The sequence below is a fragment of the Hyperolius riggenbachi genome, chromosome 4 (genome assembly GCF_040937935.1).
Source record: "Hyperolius riggenbachi isolate aHypRig1 chromosome 4, aHypRig1.pri, whole genome shotgun sequence".
Lineage (NCBI taxonomy): Eukaryota > Metazoa > Chordata > Amphibia > Anura > Hyperoliidae > Hyperolius > Hyperolius riggenbachi.
Genome location: NC_090649.1, coordinates 50,604,724 through 50,627,360, shown reverse-complemented (window position 1 = coordinate 50,627,360; position 22,637 = coordinate 50,604,724). Strand labels below are relative to the sequence as shown.

Genomic DNA, 22,637 nt, shown 5'->3' with positions numbered 1-22,637 from the left:
TAGATGGGTCGAATAGATCAGGTCCGATCTGATTTCCGATCGTTTTTCTGATCGATTTGCATTGAAGTGATCAGAAAATCGATCGGAGATCCGATCGGATCTGTCGAAGATTATCTATCGACCCATCTGTCTGATGGGAAATTGCATGGTGTGTACCAGACTTTTTCTTTTAGGCCACACAGGAGGATGATTTAAGATTCAATGCAGGATTTAATCCAGGCCTTTGCAAGCAATTAAGCAGCATCAAGAGTCAGGAAGTGATGGAGGAGATAAAGATGACAAGAAGAGGTTAGGAAATGAATGATTGGCATGAATGAGAGTTTAACATCCAATATTACCCCTTAAGCAACCTGCTTGAGAAGCCAAGTTTTTAGAGGATCATATCAAGCTTTAACATAATTTCAGGCAGAGAAACCTGTACCATTGATAGAACTTGCCATTTACCAGGTACTCAATGACAGCAGGTAGATTCTGAAAAGTGGTGTGCCGTACGAATCTACTCATTGTGCATCTCCATAGCAAACGTCAAAGGGGATGTAGCTCAGTGGTAGAGCGCATGCTTTGCATGTATGAGGCCCCGGGTTCAATCCCCGGCATCTCCAGCTTTTCTTCTACAAACTGCTAAGGCCCCCTTCCGCTACTGGATCCCATACCGGAAGCGCCAATGTTTCCTGCTGCAGATGCTTAGTGAGGTGTCAACAATTCTGACTTTAATGCAAACTCTTATTGTTCGTGAAATGAAAGGTTCCACCTATTTTGTGGGAAAAAAATTGGCCCTTAGCCAAATGCGGATTTACTGAAAAATTTTAAAAATGATCCGTAACATCACTTTCCAACTTAAACAGCTGCTAATTACCATTTTCTGCTGTAGCAGATAAAGGCCTGCTGAGGTACCATGACACTGCTGACAGCATTGGGGGAAGTAGCTCAGAGGTAGAGCGCATGCTTCGCATGTATGAGGCCCCGGGTTCAATCCCCGGCATCTCCAGCTTTTCTTCTACAAACTGCAAAGTCCCCCTTGCGCTAATGGATCCCATACCGGAAGCGCCAATGTTTCCTGTTACAGATGCTTAGTGAGGTGTCAATATTTCTGACTTTCATGCAAACGCTATGCACCTTGGAATAGAGCCAATAAAATGCACTTCAGCCTCGTACACACTATGCAATTTCCCGCCAGATAGATGGGTCGAATAGATCAGGTCCGATCTGATTTCCGATCGTTTTTCTGATCGATTTGCATTGAAGTGATCAGAAAATCGATCGGAAATCCGACCGGATCTGTCGAAGATTATTTATCGACCCATCTGTCTGATGGGAAATTGCATGGTGTGTACCAGACTTTTTCTTTTAGGCCACACAGGAGGATGATTTAAGATTCAATGCAGGATTTAATCCAGGCCTTTGCAAGCAATTAAGCAGCATCAAGAGTCAGGAAGTGATGGAGGAGATAAAGATGACAAGAAGAGGTTAGGAAATGAATGATTGGCATGAATGAGAGTTTAACATCCAATATTACCCCTTAAGCAACCTGCTTGAGAAGCCAAGTTTTTAGAGGATCATATCAAGCTTTAACATAATTTCAGGCAGAGAAACCTGTACCATTGATAGAACTTGCCATTTACCAGGTACTCAATGACAGCAGGTAGATTCTGAAAAGTGGTGTGCCGTACGAATCTACTCATTGTGCATCTCCATAGCGAACGTCAAAGGGGATGTAGCTCAGTGGAAGAGCGCATGCTTTGCATGTATGAGGCCCCGGGTTCAATCCCCGGCATCTCCAGCTTTTCTTCTACAAACTGCAAAGTCCCCCTTGCGCTAATGGATGCCATACCGGAAGCGCCAATGTTTCCTGTTACAGATGCTTAGTGAGGTGTCAATATTTCTGACTTTCATGCAAACGCTATGCACCTTGGAATAGAGCCAATAAAATGCACTTCAGCCTCGTACACACTATGCAATTTCCCGCCAGATAGATGGGTCGAATAGATCAGGTCCGATCTGATTTCCGATCGTTTTTCTGATCGATTTGCATTGAAGTGATCAGAAAATCGATCGGAAATCCGATCGGATCTGTCGAAGATTATCTATCGACCCATCTGTCTGATGGGAAATTGCATGGTGTGTACCAGACTTTTTCTTTTAGGCCACACAGGAGGATGATTTAAGATTCAATGCAGGATTTAATCCAGGCCTTTGCAAGCAATTAAGCAGCATCAAGAGTCAGGAAGTGATGGAGGAGATAAAGATGACAAGAAGAGGTTAGGAAATGAATGATTGGCATGAATGAGAGTTTAACATCCAATATTACCCCTTAAGCAACCTGCTTGAGAAGCCAAGTTTTTAGAGGATCTTATCAAGCTTTAATATAATTTCAGGCAGAGAAACCTGTACCATTGATAGAACTTGCCATTTACCAGGTACTCAATGACAGCAGGTAGATTCTGAAAAGTGGTGTGCCGTACGAATCTACTCATTGTGCATCTCCATAGCGAACGTCAAAGGGGATGTAGCTCAGTGGTAGAGTGCATGCTTTGCATGTATGAGGCCCCGGGTTCAATCCCTGGCATCTCCAGCTTTTCTTCTACAAACTGCTAAGGCCCCCTTCCGCTACTGGATCCCATACCGGAAGCGCCAATGTTTCCTGCTGCAGATGCTTAGTGAGGTGTCAACAATTCTGACTTTAATGCAAACTCTTATTGTTCGTGAAATGAAAGGTTCCACCTATTTTGTGGGAAAAAAATTGTCCCTTAGCCAAATGCGGATATACTGAAAAATTTTAAAAATGATCCGTAACATCACTTTCCAACTTAAACAGCTGCTAATTACCATTTTCTGCTGTAGGAGATAAAGGCCTGCTGAGGTACCACGACGCTGCTGACAGCATTGGGGGATGTAGCTCAGAGGTAGAGCGCATGCTTCGCATGTATGAGGCCCCGGGTTCAATCCCCGGCATCTCCAGCTTTTCTTCTACAAACTGCAAAGTCCCCCTTGCGCTAATGGATGCCATACCGGAAGCGCCAATGTTTCCTGTTACAGATGCTTAGTGAGGTGTCAATATTTCTGACTTTCATGCAAACGCTATGCACCTTGGAATAGAGCCAATAAAATGCACTTCAGCCTCGTACACACTATGCAATTTCCCGCCAGATAGATGGGTCGAATAGATCAGGTCCGATCTGATTTCCGATCGTTTTTCTGATCGATTTGCATTGAAGTGATCAGAAAATCGATCGGAAATCCGATCGAATCTGTCGAAGATTATCTATCGACCCATCTGTCTGATGGGAAATTGCATGGTGTGTACCAGACTTTTTCTTTTAGGCCACACAGGAGGATGATTTAAGATTCAATGCAGGATTTAATCCAGGCCTTTGCAAGCAATTAAGCAGCATCAAGAGTCAGGAAGTGATGGAGGAGATAAAGATGACAAGAAGAGGTTAGGAAATGAATGATTGGCATGAATGAGAGTTTAACATCCAATATTACCCCTTAAGCAACCTCCTTGAGAAGCCAAGTTTTTAGAGGATCTTATCAAGCTTTAATATAATTTCAGGCAGAGAAACCTGTACCATTGATAGAACTTGCCATTTACCAGGTACTCAATGACAGCAGGTAGATTCTGAAAAGTGGTGTGCCGTACGAATCTACTCATTGTGCATCTCCATAGCGAACGTCAAAGGGGATGTAGCTCAGTGGTAGAGTGCATGCTTTGCATGTATGAGGCCCCGGGTTCAATCCCTGGCATCTCCAGCTTTTCTTCTACAAACTGCTAAGGCCCCCTTCCGCTACTGGATCCCATACCGGAAGCGCCAATGTTTCCTGCTGCAGATGCTTAGTGAGGTGTCAACAATTCTGACTTTAATGCAAACTCTTATTGTTCGTGAAATGAAAGGTTCCACCTATTTTGTGGGAAAAAAATTGTCCCTTAGCCAAATGCGGATATACTGAAAAGTTTTAAAAATGATCCGTAACATCACTTTCCAACTTAAACAGCTGCTAATTACCATTTTCTGCTGTAGGAGATAAAGGCCTGCTGAGGTACCACGACGCTGCTGACAGCATTGGGGGATGTAGCTCAGAGGTAGAGCGCATGCTTCGCATGTATGAGGCCCCGGGTTCAATCCCCGGCATCTCCTGCTTTTCTTCTACAAACTGCAAAGTCCCCCTTGCGCTAATGGATGCCATACCGGAAGCGCCAATGTTTCCTGTTACAGATGCTTAGTGAGGTGTCAATATTTCTGACTTTCATGCAAACGCTATGCACCTTGGAATAGAGCCAATAAAATGCACTTCAGCCTCGTACACACTATGCAATTTCCCGCCAGATAGATGGGTCGAATAGATCAGGTCCGATCTGATTTCCGATCGTTTTTCTGATCGATTTGCATTGAAGTGATCAGAAAATCGATCGGAAATCCGATCGAATCTGTCGAAGATTATCTATCGACCCATCTGTCTGATGGGAAATTGCATGGTGTGTACCAGACTTTTTCTTTTAGGCCACACAGGAGGATGATTTAAGATTCAATGCAGGATTTAATCCAGGCCTTTGCAAGCAATTAAGCAGCATCAAGAGTCAGGAAGTGATGGAGGAGATAAAGATGACAAGAAGAGGTTAGGAAATGAATGATTGGCATGAATGAGAGTTTAACATCCAATATTACCCCTTAAGCAACCTGCTTGAGAAGCCAAGTTTTTAGAGGATCATATCAAGCTTTAACATAATTTCAGGCAGAGAAACCTGTACCATTGATAGAACTTGCCATTTACCAGGTACTCAATGACAGCAGGTAGATTCTGAAAAGTGGTGTGCCGTACGAATCTACTCATTGTGCATCTCCATAGCGAACGTCAAAGGGGATGTAGCTCAGTGGTAGAGCGCATGCTTTGCATGTATGAGGCCCCGGGTTCAATCCCCGGCATCTCCAGCTTTTCTTCTACAAACTGCTAAGGCCCCCTTCCGCTACTGGATCCCATACCGGAAGCGCCAATGTTTCCTGCTGCAGATGCTTAGTGAGGTGTCAACAATTCTGACTTTAATGCAAACTCTTATTGTTCGTGAAATGAAAGGTTCCACCTATTTTGTGGGAAAAAAATTGGCCCTTAGCCAAATGCGGATTTACTGAAAAATTTTAAAAATGATCCGTAACATCACTTTCCAACTTAAACAGCTGCTAATTACCATTTTCTGCTGTAGGAGATAAAGGCCTGCTGAGGTACCACGACACTGCTGACAGCATTGGGGGATGTAGCTCAGAGGTAGAGCGCATGCTTCGCATGTATGAGGCCCCGGGTTCAATCCCTGGCATCTCCAGCTTTTCTTCTACAAACTGCAAAGTCCCCCTTGCGCTAATGGATCCCATACCGGAAGCGCCAATGTTTCCTGTTACAGATGCTTAGTGAGGTGTCAATATTTCTGACTTTCATGCAAACGCTATGCACCTTGGAATAGAGCCAATAAAATGCACTTCAGCCTCGTACACACTATGCAATTTCCCGCCAGATAGATGGGTCGAATAGATCAGGTCCGATCGGATCTGTCGAAGATTATCTATCGACCCATCTGTCTGATGGGAAATTGCATGGTGTGTACCAGACTTTTTCTTTTAGGCCACACAGGAGGATGATTTAAGATTCAATGCAGGATTTAATCCAGGCCTTTGCAAGCAATTAAGCAGCATCAAGAGTCAGGAAGTGATGGAGGAGATAAAGATGACAAGAAGAGGTTAGGAAATGAATGATTGGCATGAATGAGAGTTTAACATCCAATATTACCCCTTAAGCAACCTGCTTGAGAAGCCAAGTTTTTAGAGGATCATATCAAGCTTTAACATAATTTCAGGCAGAGAAACCTGTACCATTGATAGAACTTGCCATTTACCAGGTACTCAATGACAGCAGGTAGATTCTGAAAAGTGGTGTGCCGTACGAATCTACTCATTGTGCATCTCCATAGCGAACGTCAAAGGGGATGTAGCTCAGTGGTAGAGCGCATGCTTTGCATGTATGAGGCCCCGGGTTCAATCCCCGGCATCTCCAGCTTTTCTTCTACAAACTGCTAAGGCCCCCTTCCGCTACTGGATCCCATACCGGAAGCGCCAATGTTTCCTGCTGCAGATGCTTAGTGAGGTGTCAACAATTCTGACTTTAATGCAAACTCTTATTGTTCGTGAAATGAAAGGTTCCACCTATTTTGTGGGAAAAAAATTGGCCCTTAGCCAAATGCGGATTTACTGAAAAATTTTAAAAATGATCCGTAACATCACTTTCCAACTTAAACAGCTGCTAATTACCATTTTCTGCTGTAGGAGATAAAGGCCTGCTGAGGTACCACGACACTGCTGACAGCATTGGGGGATGTAGCTCAGAGGTAGAGCGCATGCTTCGCATGTATGAGGCCCCGGGTTCAATCCCCGGCATCTCCAGCTTTTCTTCTACAAACTGCAAAGTCCCCCTTGCGCTAATGGATCCCATACCGGAAGCGCCAATGTTTCCTGTTACAGATGCTTAGTGAGGTGTCAATATTTCTGACTTTCATGCAAACGCTATGCACCTTGGAATAGAGCCAATAAAATGCACTTCAGCCTCGTACACACTATGCAATTTCCCGCCAGATAGATGGGTCGAATAGATCAGGTCCGATCGGATCTGTCGAAGATTATCTATCGACCCATCTGTCTGATGGGAAATTGCATGGTGTGTACCAGACTTTTTCTTTTAGGCCACACAGGAGGATGATTTAAGATTCAATGCAGGATTTAATCCAGGCCTTTGCAAGCAATTAAGCAGCATCAAGAGTCAGGAAGTGATGGAGGAGATAAAGATGACAAGAAGAGGTTAGGAAATGAATGATTGGCATGAATGAGAGTTTAACATCCAATATTACCCCTTAAGCAACCTGCTTGAGAAGCCAAGTTTTTAGAGGATCATATCAAGCTTTAACATAATTTCAGGCAGAGAAACCTGTACCATTGATAGAACTTGCCATTTACCAGGTACTCAATGACAGCAGGTAGATTCTGAAAAGTGGTGTGCCGTACGAATCTACTCATTGTGCATCTCCATAGTGAACGTCAAAGGGGATGTAGCTCAGTGGTAGAGCGCATGCTTTGCATGTATGAGGCCCTGGGTTCAATCCCCGGCATCTCCAGCTTTTCTTCTACAAACTGCTAAGGCCCCCTTCCGCTACTGGATCCCATACCGGAAGCGCCAATGTTTCCTGCTGCAGATGCTTAGTGAGGTGTCAACAATTCTGACTTTAATGCAAACTCTTATTGTTCGTGAAATGAAAGGTTCCACCTATTTTGTGGGAAAAAAATTGGCCCTTAGCCAAATGCGGATTTACTGAAAAATTTTAAAAATGATCCGTAACATCACTTTCCAACTTAAACAGCTGCTAATTACCATTTTCTGCTGTAGGAGATAAAGGCCTGCTGAGGTACCACGACACTGCTGACAGCATTGGGGGATGTAGCTCAGAGGTAGAGCACATGCTTCGCATGTATGAGGCCCCGGGTTCAATCCCTGGCATCTCCAGCTTTTCTTCTACAAACTGCAAAGTCCCCCTTGCGCTAATGGATCCCATACCGGAAGCGCCAATGTTTCCTGTTACAGATGCTTAGTGAGGTGTCAATATTTCTGACTTTCATGCAAACGCTATGCACCTTGGAATAGAGCCAATAAAATGCACTTCAGCCTCGTACACACTATGCAATTTCCCGCCAGATAGATGGGTCGAATAGATCAGGTCCGATCGGAAATCCGATCGGATCTGTCGAAGATTATCTATCGACCCATCTGTCTGATGGGAAATTGCATGGTGTGTACCAGACTTTTTCTTTTAGGCCACACAGGAGGATGATTTAAGATTCAATGCAGGATTTAATCCAGGCCTTTGCAAGCAATTAAGCAGCATCAAGAGTCAGGAAGTGATGGAGGAGATAAAGATGACAAGAAGAGGTTAGGAAATGAATGATTGGCATGAATGAGAGTTTAACATCCAATATTACCCCTTAAGCAACCTGCTTGAGAAGCCAAGTTTTTAGAGGATCATATCAAGCTTTAACATAATTTCAGGCAGAGAAACCTGTACCATTGATAGAACTTGCCATTTACCAGGTACTCAATGACAGCAGGTAGATTCTGAAAAGTGGTGTGCCGTACGAATCTACTCATTGTGCATCTCCATAGCGAACGTCAAAGGGGATGTAGCTCAGTGGTAGAGCGCATGCTTTGCATGTATGAAGCCCCGGGTTCAATCCCCGGCATCTCCAGCTTTTCTTCTACAAACTGCTAAGGCCCCCTTCCGCTACTGGATCCCATACCGGAAGCGCCAATGTTTCCTGCTGCAGATGCTTAGTGAGGTGTCAACAATTCTGACTTTAATGCAAACTCTTATTGTTCGTGAAATGAAAGGTTCCACCTATTTTGTGGGAAAAAAATTGGCCCTTAGCCAAATGCGGATTTACTGAAAAATTTTAAAAATGATCCGTAACATCACTTTCCAACTTAAACAGCTGCTAATTACCATTTTCTGCTGTAGGAGATAAAGGCCTGCTGAGGTACCACGACACTGCTGACAGCATTGGGGGATGTAGCTCAGAGGTAGAGCGCATGCTTCGCATGTATGAGGCCCCGGGTTCAATCCCTGGCATCTCCAGCTTTTCTTCTACATACTGCAAAGTCCCCCTTGCGCTAATGGATCCCATACCGGAAGCGCCAATGTTTCCTGTTACAGATGCTTAGTGAGTTGTCAATATTTCTGACTTTCATGCAAACGCTATGCACCTTGGAATAGAGCCAATAAAATGCACTTCAGCCTCGTACACACTATGCAATTTCCCGCCAGATAGATGGGTCGAATAGATCAGGTCCGATCTGATTTCCGATCGTTTTTCTGATCGATTTGCATTGAAGTGATCAGAAAATCGATCGGAGATCCGATCGGATCTGTCGAAGATTATCTATCGACCCATCTGTCTGATGGGAAATTGCATGGTGTGTACCAGACTTTTTCTTTTAGGCCACACAGGAGGATGATTTAAGATTCAATGCAGGATTTAATCCAGGCCTTTGCAAGCAATTAAGCAGCATCAAGAGTCAGGAAGTGATGGAGGAGATAAAGATGACAAGAAGAGGTTAGGAAATGAATGATTGGCATGAATGAGAGTTTAACATCCAATATTACCCCTTAAGCAACCTGCTTGAGAAGCCAAGTTTTTAGAGGATCATATCAAGCTTTAACATAATTTCAGGCAGAGAAACCTGTACCATTGATAGAACTTGCCATTTACCAGGTACTCAATGACAGCAGGTAGATTCTGAAAAGTGGTGTGCCGTACGAATCTACTCATTGTGCATCTCCATAGCAAACGTCAAAGGGGATGTAGCTCAGTGGTAGAGCGCATGCTTTGCATGTATGAGGCCCCGGGTTCAATCCCCGGCATCTCCAGCTTTTCTTCTACAAACTGCTAAGGCCCCCTTCCGCTACTGGATCCCATACCGGAAGCGCCAATGTTTCCTGCTGCAGATGCTTAGTGAGGTGTCAACAATTCTGACTTTAATGCAAACTCTTATTGTTCGTGAAATGAAAGGTTCCACCTATTTTGTGGGAAAAAAATTGGCCCTTAGCCAAATGCGGATTTACTGAAAAATTTTAAAAATGATCCGTAACATCACTTTCCAACTTAAACAGCTGCTAATTACCATTTTCTGCTGTAGCAGATAAAGGCCTGCTGAGGTACCATGACACTGCTGACAGCATTGGGGGATGTAGCTCAGAGGTAGAGCGCATGCTTCGCATGTATGAGGCCCCGGGTTCAATCCCCGGCATCTCCAGCTTTTCTTCTACAAACTGCAAAGTCCCCCTTGCGCTAATGGATCCCATACCGGAAGCGCCAATGTTTCCTGTTACAGATGCTTAGTGAGGTGTCAATATTTCTGACTTTCATGCAAATGCTATGCACCTTGGAATAGAGCCAATAAAATGCACTTCAGCCTCGTACACACTATGCAATTTCCCGCCAGATAGATGGGTCGAATAGATCAGGTCCGATCTGATTTCCGATCGTTTTTCTGATCGATTTGCATTGAAGTGATCAGAAAATCGATCGGAAATCCGACCGGATCTGTCGAAGATTATTTATCGACCCATCTGTCTGATGGGAAATTGCATGGTGTGTACCAGACTTTTTCTTTTAGGCCACACAGGAGGATGATTTAAGATTCAATGCAGGATTTAATCCAGGCCTTTGCAAGCAATTAAGCAGCATCAAGAGTCAGGAAGTGATGGAGGAGATAAAGATGACAAGAAGAGGTTAGGAAATGAATGATTGGCATGAATGAGAGTTTAACATCCAATATTACCCCTTAAGCAACCTGCTTGAGAAGCCAAGTTTTTAGAGGATCATATCAAGCTTTAACATAATTTCAGGCAGAGAAACCTGTACCATTGATAGAACTTGCCATTTACCAGGTACTCAATGACAGCAGGTAGATTCTGAAAAGTGGTGTGCCGTACGAATCTACTCATTGTGCATCTCCATAGCGAACGTCAAAGGGGATGTAGCTCAGTGGAAGAGCGCATGCTTTGCATGTATGAGGCCCCGGGTTCAATCCCCGGCATCTCCAGCTTTTCTTCTACAAACTGCAAAGTCCCCCTTGCGCTAATGGATGCCATACCGGAAGCGCCAATGTTTCCTGTTACAGATGCTTAGTGAGGTGTCAATATTTCTGACTTTCATGCAAACGCTATGCACCTTGGAATAGAGCCAATAAAATGCACTTCAGCCTCGTACACACTATGCAATTTCCCGCCAGATAGATGGGTCGAATAGATCAGGTCCGATCTGATTTCCGATCGTTTTTCTGAACGATTTGCATTGAAGTGATCAGAAAATCGATCGGAAATCCGATCGGATCTGTCGAAGATTATCTATCGACCCATCTGTCTGATGGGAAATTGCATGGTGTGTACCAGACTTTTTCTTTTAGGCCACACAGGAGGATGATTTAAGATTCAATGCAGGATTTAATCCAGGCCTTTGCAAGCAATTAAGCAGCATCAAGAGTCAGGAAGTGATGGAGGAGATAAAGATGACAAGAAGAGGTTAGGAAATGAATGATTGGCATGAATGAGAGTTTAACATCCAATATTACCCCTTAAGCAACCTGCTTGAGAAGCCAAGTTTTTAGAGGATCTTATCAAGCTTTAATATATTTTCAGGCAGAGAAACCTGTACCATTGATAGAACTTGCCATTTACCAGGTACTCAATGACAGCAGGTAGATTCTGAAAAGTGGTGTGCCGTACGAATCTACTCATTGTGCATCTCCATAGCGAACGTCAAAGGGGATGTAGCTCAGTGGTAGAGTGCATGCTTTGCATGTATGAGGCCCCGGGTTCAATCCCTGGCATCTCCAGCTTTTCTTCTACAAACTGCTAAGGCCCCCTTCCGCTACTGGATCCCATACCGGAAGCGCCAATGTTTCCTGCTGCAGATGCTTAGTGAGGTGTCAACAATTCTGACTTTAATGCAAACTCTTATTGTTCGTGAAATGAAAGGTTCCACCTATTTTGTGGGAAAAAAATTGTCCCTTAGCCAAATGCGGATATACTGAAAAATTTTAAAAATGATCCGTAACATCACTTTCCAACTTAAACAGCTGCTAATTACCATTTTCTGCTGTAGGAGATAAAGGCCTGCTGAGGTACCACGACGCTGCTGACAGCATTGGGGGATGTAGCTCAGAGGTAGAGCGCATGCTTCGCATGTATGAGGCCCCGGGTTCAATCCCCGGCATCTCCAGCTTTTCTTCTACAAACTGCAAAGTCCCCCTTGCGCTAATGGATGCCATACCGGAAGCGCCAATGTTTCCTGTTACAGATGCTTAGTGAGGTGTCAATATTTCTGACTTTCATGCAAACGCTATGCACCTTGGAATAGAGCCAATAAAATGCACTTCAGCCTCGTACACACTATGCAATTTCCCGCCAGATAGATGGGTCGAATAGATCAGGTCCGATCTGATTTCCGATCGTTTTTCTGATCGATTTGCATTGAAGTGATCAGAAAATCGATCGGAAATCCGATCGAATCTGTCGAAGATTATCTATCGACCCATCTGTCTGATGGGAAATTGCATGGTGTGTACCAGACTTTTTCTTTTAGGCCACACAGGAGGATGATTTAAGATTCAATGCAGGATTTAATCCAGGCCTTTGCAAGCAATTAAGCAGCATCAAGAGTCAGGAAGTGATGGAGGAGATAAAGATGACAAGAAGAGGTTAGGAAATGAATGATTGGCATGAATGAGAGTTTAACATCCAATATTACCCCTTAAGCAACCTCCTTGAGAAGCCAAGTTTTTAGAGGATCTTATCAAGCTTTAATATAATTTCAGGCAGAGAAACCTGTACCATTGATAGAACTTGCCATTTACCAGGTACTCAATGACAGCAGGTAGATTCTGAAAAGTGGTGTGCCGTACGAATCTACTCATTGTGCATCTCCATAGCGAACGTCAAAGGGGATGTAGCTCAGTGGTAGAGTGCATGCTTTGCATGTATGAGGCCCCGGGTTCAATCCCTGGCATCTCCAGCTTTTCTTCTACAAACTGCTAAGGCCCCCTTCCGCTACTGGATCCCATACCGGAAGCGCCAATGTTTCCTGCTGCAGATGCTTAGTGAGGTGTCAACAATTCTGACTTTAATGCAAACTCTTATTGTTCGTGAAATGAAAGGTTCCACCTATTTTGTGGGAAAAAAATTGTCCCTTAGCCAAATGCGGATATACTGAAAAATTTTAAAAATGATCCGTAACATCACTTTCCAACTTAAACAGCTGCTAATTACCATTTTCTGCTGTAGGAGATAAAGGCCTGCTGAGGTACCACGACGCTGCTGACAGCATTGGGGGATGTAGCTCAGAGGTAGAGCGCATGCTTCGCATGTATGAGGCCCCGGGTTCAATCCCCGGCATCTCCTGCTTTTCTTCTACAAACTGCAAAGTCCCCCTTGCGCTAATGGATGCCATACCGGAAGCGCCAATGTTTCCTGTTACAGATGCTTAGTGAGGTGTCAATATTTCTGACTTTCATGCAAACGCTATGCACCTTGGAATAGAGCCAATAAAATGCACTTCAGCCTCGTACACACTATGCAATTTCCCGCCAGATAGATGGGTCGAATAGATCAGGTCCGATCTGATTTCCGATCGTTTTTCTGATCGATTTGCATTGAAGTGATCAGAAAATCGATCGGAAATCCGATCGAATCTGTCGAAGATTATCTATCGACCCATCTGTCTGATGGGAAATTGCATGGTGTGTACCAGACTTTTTCTTTTAGGCCACACAGGAGGATGATTTAAGATTCAATGCAGGATTTAATCCAGGCCTTTGCAAGCAATTAAGCAGCATCAAGAGTCAGGAAGTGATGGAGGAGATAAAGATGACAAGAAGAGGTTAGGAAATGAATGATTGGCATGAATGAGAGTTTAACATCCAATATTACCCCTTAAGCAACCTCCTTGAGAAGCCAAGTTTTTAGAGGATCTTATCAAGCTTTAATATAATTTCAGGCAGAGAAACCTGTACCATTGATAGAACTTGCCATTTACCAGGTACTCAATGACAGCAGGTAGATTCTGAAAAGTGGTGTGCCGTACGAATCTACTCATTGTGCATCTCCATAGCGAACGTCAAAGGGGATGTAGCTCAGTGGTAGAGCGCATGCTTTGCATGTATGAGGCCCCGGGTTCAATCCCCGGCATCTCCAGCTTTTCTTCTACAAACTGCTAAGGCCCCCTTCCGCTACTGGATCCCATACCGGAAGCGCCAATGTTTCCTGCTGCAGATGCTTAGTGAGGTGTCAACAATTCTGACTTTAATGCAAACTCTTATTGTTCGTGAAATGAAAGGTTCCACCTATTTTGTGGGAAAAAAATTGTCCCTTAGCCAAATGCGGATATACTGAAAAATTTTAAAAATGATCCGTAACATTACTTTCCAACTTAAACAGCTGCTAATTACCATTTTCTGCTTTAGGAGATAAAGGCTTGCTGAGGTACCACGACACTGCTGACAGCATTGGGGGATGTAGCTCAGAGGTAGAGCGCATGCTTCGCATGTATGAGGCCCCGGGTTCAATCCCCGGCATCTCCAGCTTTTCTTCTACAAACTGCAAAGTCCCCCTTGCGCTAATGGATCCCATACCGGAAGCGCCAATGTTTCCTGTTACAGATGCTTAGTGAGGTGTCAATATTTCTGACTTTCATGCAAACGCTATGCACCTTGGAATAGAGCCAATAAAATGCACTTCAGCCTCGTACACACTATGCAATTTCCCGCCAGATAGATGGGTCGAATAGATCAGGTCCGATCTGATTTCCGATCGTTTTTCTGATCGATTTGCATTGAAGTGATCAGAAAATCGATCGGAAATCCGATCGGATCTGTCGAAGATTATCTATCGACCCATCTGTCTGATGGGAAATTGCATGGTGTGTACCAGACTTTTTCTTTTAGGCCACACAGGAGGATGATTTAAGATTCAATGCAGGATTTAATCCAGGCCTTTGCAAGCAATTAAGCAGCATCAAGAGTCAGGAAGTGATGGAGGAGATAAAGATGACAAGAAGAGGTTAGGAAATGAATGATTGGCATGAATGAGAGTTTAACATCCAATATTACCCCTTAAGCAACCTGCTTGAGAAGCCAAGTTTTTAGAGGATCTTATCAAGCTTTAATATAATTTCAGGCAGAGAAACCTGTACCATTGATAGAACTTGCCATTTACCAGGTACTCAATGACAGCAGGTAGATTCTGAAAAGTGGTGTGCCGTACGAATCTACTCATTGTGCATCTCCATAGCGAACGTCAAAGGGGATGTAGCTCAGTGGTAGAGCGCATGCTTTGCATGTATGAGGCCCCGGGTTCAATCCCCGGCATCTCCAGCTTTTCTTCTACAAACTGCTAAGGCCCCCTTCCGCTACTGGATCCCATACCGGAAGCGCCAATGTTTCCTGCTGCAGATGCTTAGTGAGGTGTCAACAATTCTGACTTTAATGCAAACTCTTATTGTTCGTGAAATAAAAGGTTCCACCTATTTTGTGGGAAAAAAATTGTCCCTTAGCCAAATGCGGATATACTGAAAAATTTTAAAAATGATCCGTAACATCACTTTCCAACTTAAACAGCTGCTAATTACCATTTTCTGCTGTAGGAGATAAAGGCCTGCTGAGGTACCACGACGCTGCTGACAGCATTGGGGGATGTAGCTCAGAGGTAGAGCGCATGCTTCGCATGTATGAGGCCCCGGGTTCAATCCCCGGCATCTCCAGCAGTTCTTCTACAAACTGCAAAGTCCCCCTTGCGCTAATGGATGCCATACCGGAAGCGCCAATGTTTCCTGTTACAGATGCTTAGTGAGGTGTCAATATTTCTGACTTTCATGCAAACGCTATGCACCTTGGAATAGAGCCAATAAAATGCACTTCAGCCTCGTACACACTATGCAATTTCCCGCCAGATAGATGGGTCGAATAGATCAGGTCCGATCTGATTGCCGATCGTTTTTCTGATCGATTTGCATTGAAGTGATCAGAAAATCGATCGGAAATCCGATCGGATCTGTCGAAGATTATCTATCGACCCATCTGTCTGATGGGAAATTGCATGGTGTGTACCAGACTTTTTCTTTTAGGCCACACAGGAGGATGATTTAAGATTCAATGCAGGATTTAATCCAGGCCTTTGCAAGCAATTAAGCAGCATCAAGAGTCAGGAAGTGATGGAGGAGATAAAGATGACAAGAAGAGGTTAGGAAATGAATGATTGGCATGAATGAGAGTTTAACATCCAATATTACCCCTTAAGCAACCTGCTTGAGAAGCCAAGTTTTTAGAGGATCTTATCAAGCTTTAATATAATTTCAGGCAGAGAAACCTGTACCATTGATAGAACTTGCCATTTACCAGGTACTCAATGACAGCAGGTAGATTCTGAAAAGTGGTGTGCCGTACGAATCTACTCATTGTGCATCTCCATAGCGAACGTCAAAGGGGATGTAGCTCAGTGGTAGAGCGCATGCTTTGCATGTATGCGGCCCCGGGTTCAATCCCCGGCATCTCCAGCTTTTCTTCTACAAACTGCTAAGGCCCCCTTCCGCTACTGGATCCCATACCGGAAGCGCCAATGTTTCCTGCTGCAGATGCTTAGTGAGGTGTCAACAATTCTGACTTTAATGCAAACTCTTATTGTTCGTGAAATAAAAGGTTCCACCTATTTTGTGGGAAAAAAATTGTCCCTTAGCCAAATGCGGATATACTTAAAAATTTTAAAAATGATCCGTAACATCACTTTCCAACTTAAACAGCTGCTAATTACCATTTTCTGCTGTAGGAGATAAAGGCCTGCTGAGGTACCACGACGCTGCTGACAGCATTGGGGGATGTAGCTCAGAGGTAGAGCGCATGCTTCGCATGTATGAGGCCCCGGGTTCAATCCCCGGCATCTCCAGCTTTTCTTCTACAAACTGCAAAGTCCCCCTTGCGCTAATGGATGCCATACCGGAAGCGCCAATGTTTCCTGTTACAGATGCTTAGTGAGGTGTCAATATTTCTGACTTTCATGCAAACGCTATGCACCTTGGAATAGAGCCAATAAAATGCACTTCAGCCTCGTACACACTATGCAATTTCCCGCCAGATAGATGGGTCGAATAGATCAGGTCCGATCGTTTTTCTGATCGATTTGCATTGAAGTGATCAGAAAATCGATCGGAAATCCGATCGGATCTGTCGAAGATTATCTATCGACCCATCTGTCTGATGGGAAATTGCATGGTGTGTACCAGACTTTTTCTTTTAGGCCACACAGGAGGATGATTTAAGATTCAATGCAGGATTTAATCCAGGCCTTTGCAAGCAATTAAGCAGCATCAAGAGTCAGGAAGTGATGGAGGAGATAAAGATGACAAGAAGAGGTTGGGAAATGAATGATTGGCATGAATGAGAGTTTAACATCCAATATTACCCCTTAAGCAACCTGCTTGAGAAGCCAAGTTTTTAGAGGATCTTATCAAGCTTTAATATAATTTCAGGCAGAGAAACCTGTACCATTGATAGAACTTGCCATTTACCAGGTACTCAATGACAGCAGGTAGATTCTGAAAAGTGGTGTTCCGTACGAATCTACTCATTGTGCATCTCCATAGCGAACGTCAAAGGGGATGTAGCTCAGTGGTAGAGCGCATGCTTTGCATGTATGAGGCCCCGGGTTCAATCCCCGGCATCTCCAGCTTTTCTTCTACAAACTGCTAAGGCCCCCTTCCGCTACTGGATCCCATACCGGAAGCGCCAATGTTTCCTGCTGCAGATGCTTAGTGAGGTGTCAACAATTCTGACTTTAATGCAAACTCTTATTGTTCGTGAAATGAAAGGTTCCACCTATTTTGTGGGAAAAAAATTGTCCCTTAGCCAAATGCGGATATACTGAAAAATTTTAAAAATGATCCGTAACATTACTTTCCAACTTAAACAGCTGCTAATTACCATTTTCTGCTTTAGGAGATAAAGGCTTGCTGAGGTACCACGACACTGCTGACAGCATTGGGGGATGTAGCTCAGAGGTAGAGCGCATGCTTCGCATGTATGAGGCCCTGGGTTCAATCCCCGGCATCTCCAGCTTTTCTTCTACAAACTGCAAAGTCCCCCTTGCGCTAATGGATCCCATACCGGAAGCGCCAATGTTTCCTGTTACAGATGCTTAGTGAGGTGTCAATATTTCTGACTTTCATGCAAACGCTATGCACCTTGGAATAGAGCCAATAAAATGCACTTCAGCCTCGTACACACTATGCAATTTCCCGCCAGATAGATGGGTCGAATAGATCAGGTCCGATCTGATTTCCGATCGTTTTTCTGATCGATTTGCATTGAAGTGATCAGAAAATCGATCGGAAATCCGATCGGATCTGTCGAAGATTATCTATCGACCCATCTGTCTGATGGGAAATTGCATGGTGTGTACCAGACTTTTTCTTTTAGGCCACACAGGAGGATGATTTAAGATTCAATGCAGGATTTAATCCAGGCCTTTGCAAGCAATTAAGCAGCATCAAGAGTCAGGAAGTGATGGAGGAGATAAAGATGACAAGAAGAGGTTAGGAAATGAATGATTGGCATGAATGAGAGTTTAACATCCAATATTACCCCTTAAGCAACCTGCTTGAGAAGCCAAGTTTTTAGAGGATCTTATCAAGCTTTAATATAATTTCAGGCAGAGAAACCTGTACCATTGATAGAACTTGCCATTTACCAGGTACTCAATGACAGCAGGTAGATTCTGAAAAGTGGTGTGCCGTACGAATCTACTCATTGTGCATCTCCATAGCGAACGTCAAAGGGGATGTAGCTCAGTGGTAGAGCGCATGCTTTGCATGTATGAGGCCCCGGGTTCAATCCCCGGCATCTCCAGCTTTTCTTCTACAAACTGCTAAGGCCCCCTTCCGCTACTGGATCCCATACCGGAAGCGCCAATGTTTCCTGCTGCAGATGCTTAGTGAGGTGTCAACAATTCTGACTTTAATGCAAACTCTTATTGTTCGTGAAATAAAAGGTTCCACCTATTTTGTGGGAAAAAAATTGTCCCTTAGCCAAATGCGGATATACTGAAAAATTTTAAAAATGATCCGTAACATCACTTTCCAACTTAAACAGCTGCTAATTACCATTTTCTGCTGTAGGAGATAAAGGCCTGCTGAGGTACCACGACGCTGCTGACAGCATTGGGGGATGTAGCTCAGAGGTAGAGCGCATGCTTCGCATGTATGAGGCCCCGGGTTCAATCCCCGGCATCTCCAGCTTTTCTTCTACAAACTGCAAAGTCCCCCTTGCGCTAATGGATGCCATACCGGAAGCGCCAATGTTTCCTGTTACAGATGCTTAGTGAGGTGTCAATATTTCTGACTTTCATGCAAACGCTATGCACCTTGGAATAGAGCCAATAAAATGCACTTCAGCCTCGTACACACTATGCAATTTCCCGCCAGATAGATGGGTCGAATAGATCAGGTCCGATCTGATTGCCGATCGTTTTTCTGATCGATTTGCATTGAAGTGATCAGAAAATCGATCGGAAATCCGATCGGATCTGTCGAAGATTATCTATCGACCCATCTGTCTGATGGGAAATTGCATGGTGTGTACCAGACTTTTTCTTTTAGGCCACACAGGAGGATGATTTAAGATTCAATGCAGGATTTAATCCAGGCCTTTGCAAGCAATTAAGCAGCATCAAGAGTCAGGAAGTGATGGAGGAGATAAAGATGACAAGAAGAGGTTAGGAAATGAATGATTGGCATGAATGAGAGTTTAACATCCAATATTACCCCTTAAGCAACCTGCTTGAGAAGCCAAGTTTTTAGAGGATCTTATCAAGCTTTAATATAATTTCAGGCAGAGAAACCTGTACCATTGATAGAACTTGCCATTTACCAGGTACTCAATGACAGCAGGTAGATTCTGAAAAGTGGTGTGCCGTACGAATCTACTCATTGTGCATCTCCATAGCGAATGTCAAAGGGGATGTAGCTCAGTGGTAGAGCGCATGCTTTGCATGTATGCGGCCCCGGGTTCAATCCCCGGCATCTCCAGCTTTTCTTCTACAAACTGCTAAGGCCCCCTTCCGCTACTGGATCCCATACCGGAAGCGCCAATGTTTCCTGCTGCAGATGCTTAGTGAGGTGTCAACAATTCTGACTTTAATGCAAACTCTTATTGTTCGTGAAATAAAAGGTTCCACCTATTTTGTGGGAAAAAAATTGTCCCTTAGCCAAATGCGGATATACTTAAAAATTTTAAAAATGATCCGTAACATCACTTTCCAACTTAAACAGCTGCTAATTACCATTTTCTGCTGTAGGAGATAAAGGCCTGCTGAGGTACCACGACGCTGCTGACAGCATTGGGGGATGTAGCTCAGAGGTAGAGCGCATGCTTCGCATGTATGAGGCCCCGGGTTCAATCCCCGGCATCTCCAGCTTTTCTTCTACAAACTGCAAAGTCCCCCTTGCGCTAATGGATGCCATACCGGAAGCGCCAATGTTTCCTGTTACAGATGCTTAGTGAGGTGTCAATATTTCTGACTTTCATGCAAACGCTATGCACCTTGGAATAGAGCCAATAAAATGCACTTCAGCCTCGTACACACTATGCAATTTCCCGCCAGATAGATGGGTCGAATAGATCAGGTCCGATCGTTTTTCTGATCGATTTGCATTGAAGTGATCAGAAAATCGATCGGAAATCCGATCGGATCTGTCGAAGATTATCTATCGACCCATCTGTCTGATGGGAAATTGCATGGTGTGTACCAGACTTTTTCTTTTAGGCCACACAGGAGGATGATTTAAGATTCAATGCAGGATTTAATCCAGGCCTTTGCAAGCAATTAAGCAGCATCAAGAGTCAGGAAGTGATGGAGGAGATAAAGATGACAAGAAGAGGTTGGGAAATGAATGATTGGCATGAATGAGAGTTTAACATCCAATATTACCCCTTAAGCAACCTGCTTGAGAAGCCAAGTTTTTAGAGGATCTTATCAAGCTTTAATATAATTTCAGGCAGAGAAACCTGTACCATTGATAGAACTTGCCATTTACCAGGTACTCAATGACAGCAGGTAGATTCTGAAAAGTGGTGTTCCGTACGAATCTACTCATTGTGCATCTCCATAGCGAACGTCAAAGGGGATGTAGCTCAGTGGTAGAGCGCATGCTTTGCATGTATGAGGCCCCGGGTTCAATCCCCGGCATCTCCAGCTTTTCTTCTACAAACTGCTAAGGCCCCCTTCCGCTACTGGATCCCATACCGGAAGCGCCAATGTTTCCTGCTGCAGATGCTTAGTGAGGTGTCAACAATTCTGACTTTAATGCAAACTCTTATTGTTCGTGAAATGAAAGGTTCCACCTATTTTGTGGGAAAAAAATTGTCCCTTAGCCAAATGCGGATATACTGAAAAATTTTAAAAATGATCCGTAACATTACTTTCCAACTTAAACAGCTGCTAATTACCATTTTCTGCTTTAGGAGATAAAGGCTTGCTGAGGTACCACGACACTGCTGACAGCATTGGGGGATGTAGCTCAGAGGTAGAGCGCATGCTTCGCATGTATGAGGCCCTGGGTTCAATCCCCGGCATCTCCAGCTTTTCTTCTACAAACTGCAAAGTCCCCCTTGCGCTAATGGATCCCATACCGGAAGCGCCAATGTTTCCTGTTACAGATGCTTAGTGAGGTGTCAATATTTCTGACTTTCATGCAAACGCTATGCACCTTGGAATAGAGCCAATAAAATGCACTTCAGCCTCGTACACACTATGCAATTTCCCGCCAGATAGATGGGTCGAATAGATCAGGTCCGATCTGATTTCCGATCGTTTTTCTGATCGATTTGCATTGAAGTGATCAGAAAATCGATCGGAAATCCGATCGGATCTGTCGAAGATTATCTATCGACCCATCTGTCTGATGGGAAATTGCATGGTGTGTACCAGACTTTTTCTTTTAGGCCACACAGGAGGATGATTTAAGATTCAATGCAGGATTTAATCCAGGCCTTTGCAAGCAATTAAGCAGCATCAAGAGTCAGGAAGTGATGGAGGAGATAAAGATGACAAGAAGAGGTTAGGAAATGAATGATTGGCATGAATGAGAGTTTAACATCCAATATTACCCCTTAAGCAACCTGCTTGAGAAGCCAAGTTTTTAGAGGATCTTATCAAGCTTTAATATAATTTCAGGCAGAGAAACCTGTACCATTGATAGAACTTGCCATTTACCAGGTACTCAATGACAGCAGGTAGATTCTGAAAAGTGGTGTGCCGTACGAATCTACTCATTGTGCATCGCCATAGCGAACGTCAAAGGGGATGTAGCTCAGTGGTAGAGCGCATGCTTTGCATGTATGAGGCCCCGGGTTCAATCTCCGGCATCTCCAGCTTTTCTTCTACAAACTGCTAAGGCCCCCTTCCGCTACTGGATCCCATACCGGAAGCGCCAATGTTTCCTGCTGCAGATGCTTAGTGAGGTGTCAACAATTCTGACTTTAATGCAAACTCTTATTGTTCGTGAAATAAAAGGTTCCACCTATTTTGTGGGAAAAAAATTGTCCCTTAGCCAAATGCGGATATACTGAAAAATTTTAAAAATGATCCGTAACATCACTTTCCAACTTAAACAGCTGCTAATTACCATTTTCTGCTGTAGGAGATAAAGGCCTGCTGAGGTACCACGACGCTGCTGACAGCATTGGGGGATGTAGCTCAGAGGTAGAGCGCATGCTTCGCATGTATGAGGCCCCGGGTTCAATCCCCGGCATCTCCAGCTTTTCTTCTACAAACTGCAAAGTCCCCCTTGCGCTAATGGATGCCATACCGGAAGCGCCAATGTTTCCTGTTACAGATGCTTAGTGAGGTGTCAATATTTCTGACTTTCATGCAAACGCTATGCACCTTGGAATAGAGCCAATAAAATGCACTTCAGCCTCGTACACACTATGCAATTTCCCGCCAGATAGATGGGTCGAATAGATCAGGTCCGATCTGATTGCCGATCGTTTTTCTGATCGATTTGCAT

At 44.0% G+C, this 22,637-nt stretch overlaps 38 non-coding genes across 38 annotated transcripts; all 38 read left to right on the top strand.

Moving 5' to 3' along the window:
- The first annotated feature begins 530 nt into the window (after positions 1–530).
- TRNAA-UGC (transfer RNA alanine (anticodon UGC)) lies at positions 531–602 on the top strand. The gene has a single exon. It is a non-coding gene; the product is annotated as a tRNA-Ala (tRNA).
- A 314-nt stretch (positions 603–916) lies between these two features.
- On the top strand, positions 917–988 carry TRNAA-CGC (transfer RNA alanine (anticodon CGC)). Its single transcript has one exon. It is a non-coding gene; the product is annotated as a tRNA-Ala (tRNA).
- Positions 989–1,708: 720 nt separating this feature from the next.
- On the top strand, positions 1,709–1,780 carry TRNAA-UGC (transfer RNA alanine (anticodon UGC)). The gene has a single exon. It is a non-coding gene; the product is annotated as a tRNA-Ala (tRNA).
- Positions 1,781–2,500: 720 nt separating this feature from the next.
- Positions 2,501–2,572, top strand: TRNAA-UGC (transfer RNA alanine (anticodon UGC)). The gene has a single exon. It is a non-coding gene; the product is annotated as a tRNA-Ala (tRNA).
- A 314-nt stretch (positions 2,573–2,886) lies between these two features.
- On the top strand, positions 2,887–2,958 carry TRNAA-CGC (transfer RNA alanine (anticodon CGC)). Its single transcript has one exon. It is a non-coding gene; the product is annotated as a tRNA-Ala (tRNA).
- A 720-nt stretch (positions 2,959–3,678) lies between these two features.
- Positions 3,679–3,750, top strand: TRNAA-UGC (transfer RNA alanine (anticodon UGC)). Its single transcript has one exon. It is a non-coding gene; the product is annotated as a tRNA-Ala (tRNA).
- Positions 3,751–4,064: 314 nt separating this feature from the next.
- On the top strand, positions 4,065–4,136 carry TRNAA-CGC (transfer RNA alanine (anticodon CGC)). The gene has a single exon. It is a non-coding gene; the product is annotated as a tRNA-Ala (tRNA).
- Positions 4,137–4,856: 720 nt separating this feature from the next.
- Positions 4,857–4,928, top strand: TRNAA-UGC (transfer RNA alanine (anticodon UGC)). The gene has a single exon. It is a non-coding gene; the product is annotated as a tRNA-Ala (tRNA).
- A 314-nt stretch (positions 4,929–5,242) lies between these two features.
- Positions 5,243–5,314, top strand: TRNAA-CGC (transfer RNA alanine (anticodon CGC)). The gene has a single exon. It is a non-coding gene; the product is annotated as a tRNA-Ala (tRNA).
- A 653-nt stretch (positions 5,315–5,967) lies between these two features.
- Positions 5,968–6,039, top strand: TRNAA-UGC (transfer RNA alanine (anticodon UGC)). Its single transcript has one exon. It is a non-coding gene; the product is annotated as a tRNA-Ala (tRNA).
- Positions 6,040–6,353: 314 nt separating this feature from the next.
- Positions 6,354–6,425, top strand: TRNAA-CGC (transfer RNA alanine (anticodon CGC)). Its single transcript has one exon. It is a non-coding gene; the product is annotated as a tRNA-Ala (tRNA).
- Positions 6,426–7,078: 653 nt separating this feature from the next.
- On the top strand, positions 7,079–7,150 carry TRNAA-UGC (transfer RNA alanine (anticodon UGC)). The gene has a single exon. It is a non-coding gene; the product is annotated as a tRNA-Ala (tRNA).
- Positions 7,151–7,464: 314 nt separating this feature from the next.
- Positions 7,465–7,536, top strand: TRNAA-CGC (transfer RNA alanine (anticodon CGC)). Its single transcript has one exon. It is a non-coding gene; the product is annotated as a tRNA-Ala (tRNA).
- Positions 7,537–8,201: 665 nt separating this feature from the next.
- Positions 8,202–8,273, top strand: TRNAA-UGC (transfer RNA alanine (anticodon UGC)). Its single transcript has one exon. It is a non-coding gene; the product is annotated as a tRNA-Ala (tRNA).
- A 314-nt stretch (positions 8,274–8,587) lies between these two features.
- On the top strand, positions 8,588–8,659 carry TRNAA-CGC (transfer RNA alanine (anticodon CGC)). The gene has a single exon. It is a non-coding gene; the product is annotated as a tRNA-Ala (tRNA).
- A 720-nt stretch (positions 8,660–9,379) lies between these two features.
- Positions 9,380–9,451, top strand: TRNAA-UGC (transfer RNA alanine (anticodon UGC)). Its single transcript has one exon. It is a non-coding gene; the product is annotated as a tRNA-Ala (tRNA).
- Positions 9,452–9,765: 314 nt separating this feature from the next.
- Positions 9,766–9,837, top strand: TRNAA-CGC (transfer RNA alanine (anticodon CGC)). Its single transcript has one exon. It is a non-coding gene; the product is annotated as a tRNA-Ala (tRNA).
- Positions 9,838–10,557: 720 nt separating this feature from the next.
- On the top strand, positions 10,558–10,629 carry TRNAA-UGC (transfer RNA alanine (anticodon UGC)). Its single transcript has one exon. It is a non-coding gene; the product is annotated as a tRNA-Ala (tRNA).
- A 720-nt stretch (positions 10,630–11,349) lies between these two features.
- On the top strand, positions 11,350–11,421 carry TRNAA-UGC (transfer RNA alanine (anticodon UGC)). The gene has a single exon. It is a non-coding gene; the product is annotated as a tRNA-Ala (tRNA).
- A 314-nt stretch (positions 11,422–11,735) lies between these two features.
- Positions 11,736–11,807, top strand: TRNAA-CGC (transfer RNA alanine (anticodon CGC)). Its single transcript has one exon. It is a non-coding gene; the product is annotated as a tRNA-Ala (tRNA).
- A 720-nt stretch (positions 11,808–12,527) lies between these two features.
- TRNAA-UGC (transfer RNA alanine (anticodon UGC)) lies at positions 12,528–12,599 on the top strand. The gene has a single exon. It is a non-coding gene; the product is annotated as a tRNA-Ala (tRNA).
- Positions 12,600–12,913: 314 nt separating this feature from the next.
- Positions 12,914–12,985, top strand: TRNAA-CGC (transfer RNA alanine (anticodon CGC)). Its single transcript has one exon. It is a non-coding gene; the product is annotated as a tRNA-Ala (tRNA).
- A 720-nt stretch (positions 12,986–13,705) lies between these two features.
- TRNAA-UGC (transfer RNA alanine (anticodon UGC)) lies at positions 13,706–13,777 on the top strand. The gene has a single exon. It is a non-coding gene; the product is annotated as a tRNA-Ala (tRNA).
- A 314-nt stretch (positions 13,778–14,091) lies between these two features.
- TRNAA-CGC (transfer RNA alanine (anticodon CGC)) lies at positions 14,092–14,163 on the top strand. The gene has a single exon. It is a non-coding gene; the product is annotated as a tRNA-Ala (tRNA).
- A 720-nt stretch (positions 14,164–14,883) lies between these two features.
- Positions 14,884–14,955, top strand: TRNAA-UGC (transfer RNA alanine (anticodon UGC)). Its single transcript has one exon. It is a non-coding gene; the product is annotated as a tRNA-Ala (tRNA).
- A 314-nt stretch (positions 14,956–15,269) lies between these two features.
- Positions 15,270–15,341, top strand: TRNAA-CGC (transfer RNA alanine (anticodon CGC)). The gene has a single exon. It is a non-coding gene; the product is annotated as a tRNA-Ala (tRNA).
- A 720-nt stretch (positions 15,342–16,061) lies between these two features.
- TRNAA-UGC (transfer RNA alanine (anticodon UGC)) lies at positions 16,062–16,133 on the top strand. Its single transcript has one exon. It is a non-coding gene; the product is annotated as a tRNA-Ala (tRNA).
- Positions 16,134–16,447: 314 nt separating this feature from the next.
- TRNAA-CGC (transfer RNA alanine (anticodon CGC)) lies at positions 16,448–16,519 on the top strand. Its single transcript has one exon. It is a non-coding gene; the product is annotated as a tRNA-Ala (tRNA).
- Positions 16,520–17,227: 708 nt separating this feature from the next.
- On the top strand, positions 17,228–17,299 carry TRNAA-UGC (transfer RNA alanine (anticodon UGC)). Its single transcript has one exon. It is a non-coding gene; the product is annotated as a tRNA-Ala (tRNA).
- A 314-nt stretch (positions 17,300–17,613) lies between these two features.
- TRNAA-CGC (transfer RNA alanine (anticodon CGC)) lies at positions 17,614–17,685 on the top strand. Its single transcript has one exon. It is a non-coding gene; the product is annotated as a tRNA-Ala (tRNA).
- A 720-nt stretch (positions 17,686–18,405) lies between these two features.
- TRNAA-UGC (transfer RNA alanine (anticodon UGC)) lies at positions 18,406–18,477 on the top strand. The gene has a single exon. It is a non-coding gene; the product is annotated as a tRNA-Ala (tRNA).
- Positions 18,478–18,791: 314 nt separating this feature from the next.
- On the top strand, positions 18,792–18,863 carry TRNAA-CGC (transfer RNA alanine (anticodon CGC)). The gene has a single exon. It is a non-coding gene; the product is annotated as a tRNA-Ala (tRNA).
- Positions 18,864–19,583: 720 nt separating this feature from the next.
- Positions 19,584–19,655, top strand: TRNAA-UGC (transfer RNA alanine (anticodon UGC)). The gene has a single exon. It is a non-coding gene; the product is annotated as a tRNA-Ala (tRNA).
- A 314-nt stretch (positions 19,656–19,969) lies between these two features.
- TRNAA-CGC (transfer RNA alanine (anticodon CGC)) lies at positions 19,970–20,041 on the top strand. Its single transcript has one exon. It is a non-coding gene; the product is annotated as a tRNA-Ala (tRNA).
- Positions 20,042–20,749: 708 nt separating this feature from the next.
- TRNAA-UGC (transfer RNA alanine (anticodon UGC)) lies at positions 20,750–20,821 on the top strand. The gene has a single exon. It is a non-coding gene; the product is annotated as a tRNA-Ala (tRNA).
- A 314-nt stretch (positions 20,822–21,135) lies between these two features.
- On the top strand, positions 21,136–21,207 carry TRNAA-CGC (transfer RNA alanine (anticodon CGC)). Its single transcript has one exon. It is a non-coding gene; the product is annotated as a tRNA-Ala (tRNA).
- A 720-nt stretch (positions 21,208–21,927) lies between these two features.
- TRNAA-UGC (transfer RNA alanine (anticodon UGC)) lies at positions 21,928–21,999 on the top strand. The gene has a single exon. It is a non-coding gene; the product is annotated as a tRNA-Ala (tRNA).
- A 314-nt stretch (positions 22,000–22,313) lies between these two features.
- On the top strand, positions 22,314–22,385 carry TRNAA-CGC (transfer RNA alanine (anticodon CGC)). Its single transcript has one exon. It is a non-coding gene; the product is annotated as a tRNA-Ala (tRNA).
- The last annotated feature ends 252 nt before the right edge of the window (positions 22,386–22,637 follow it).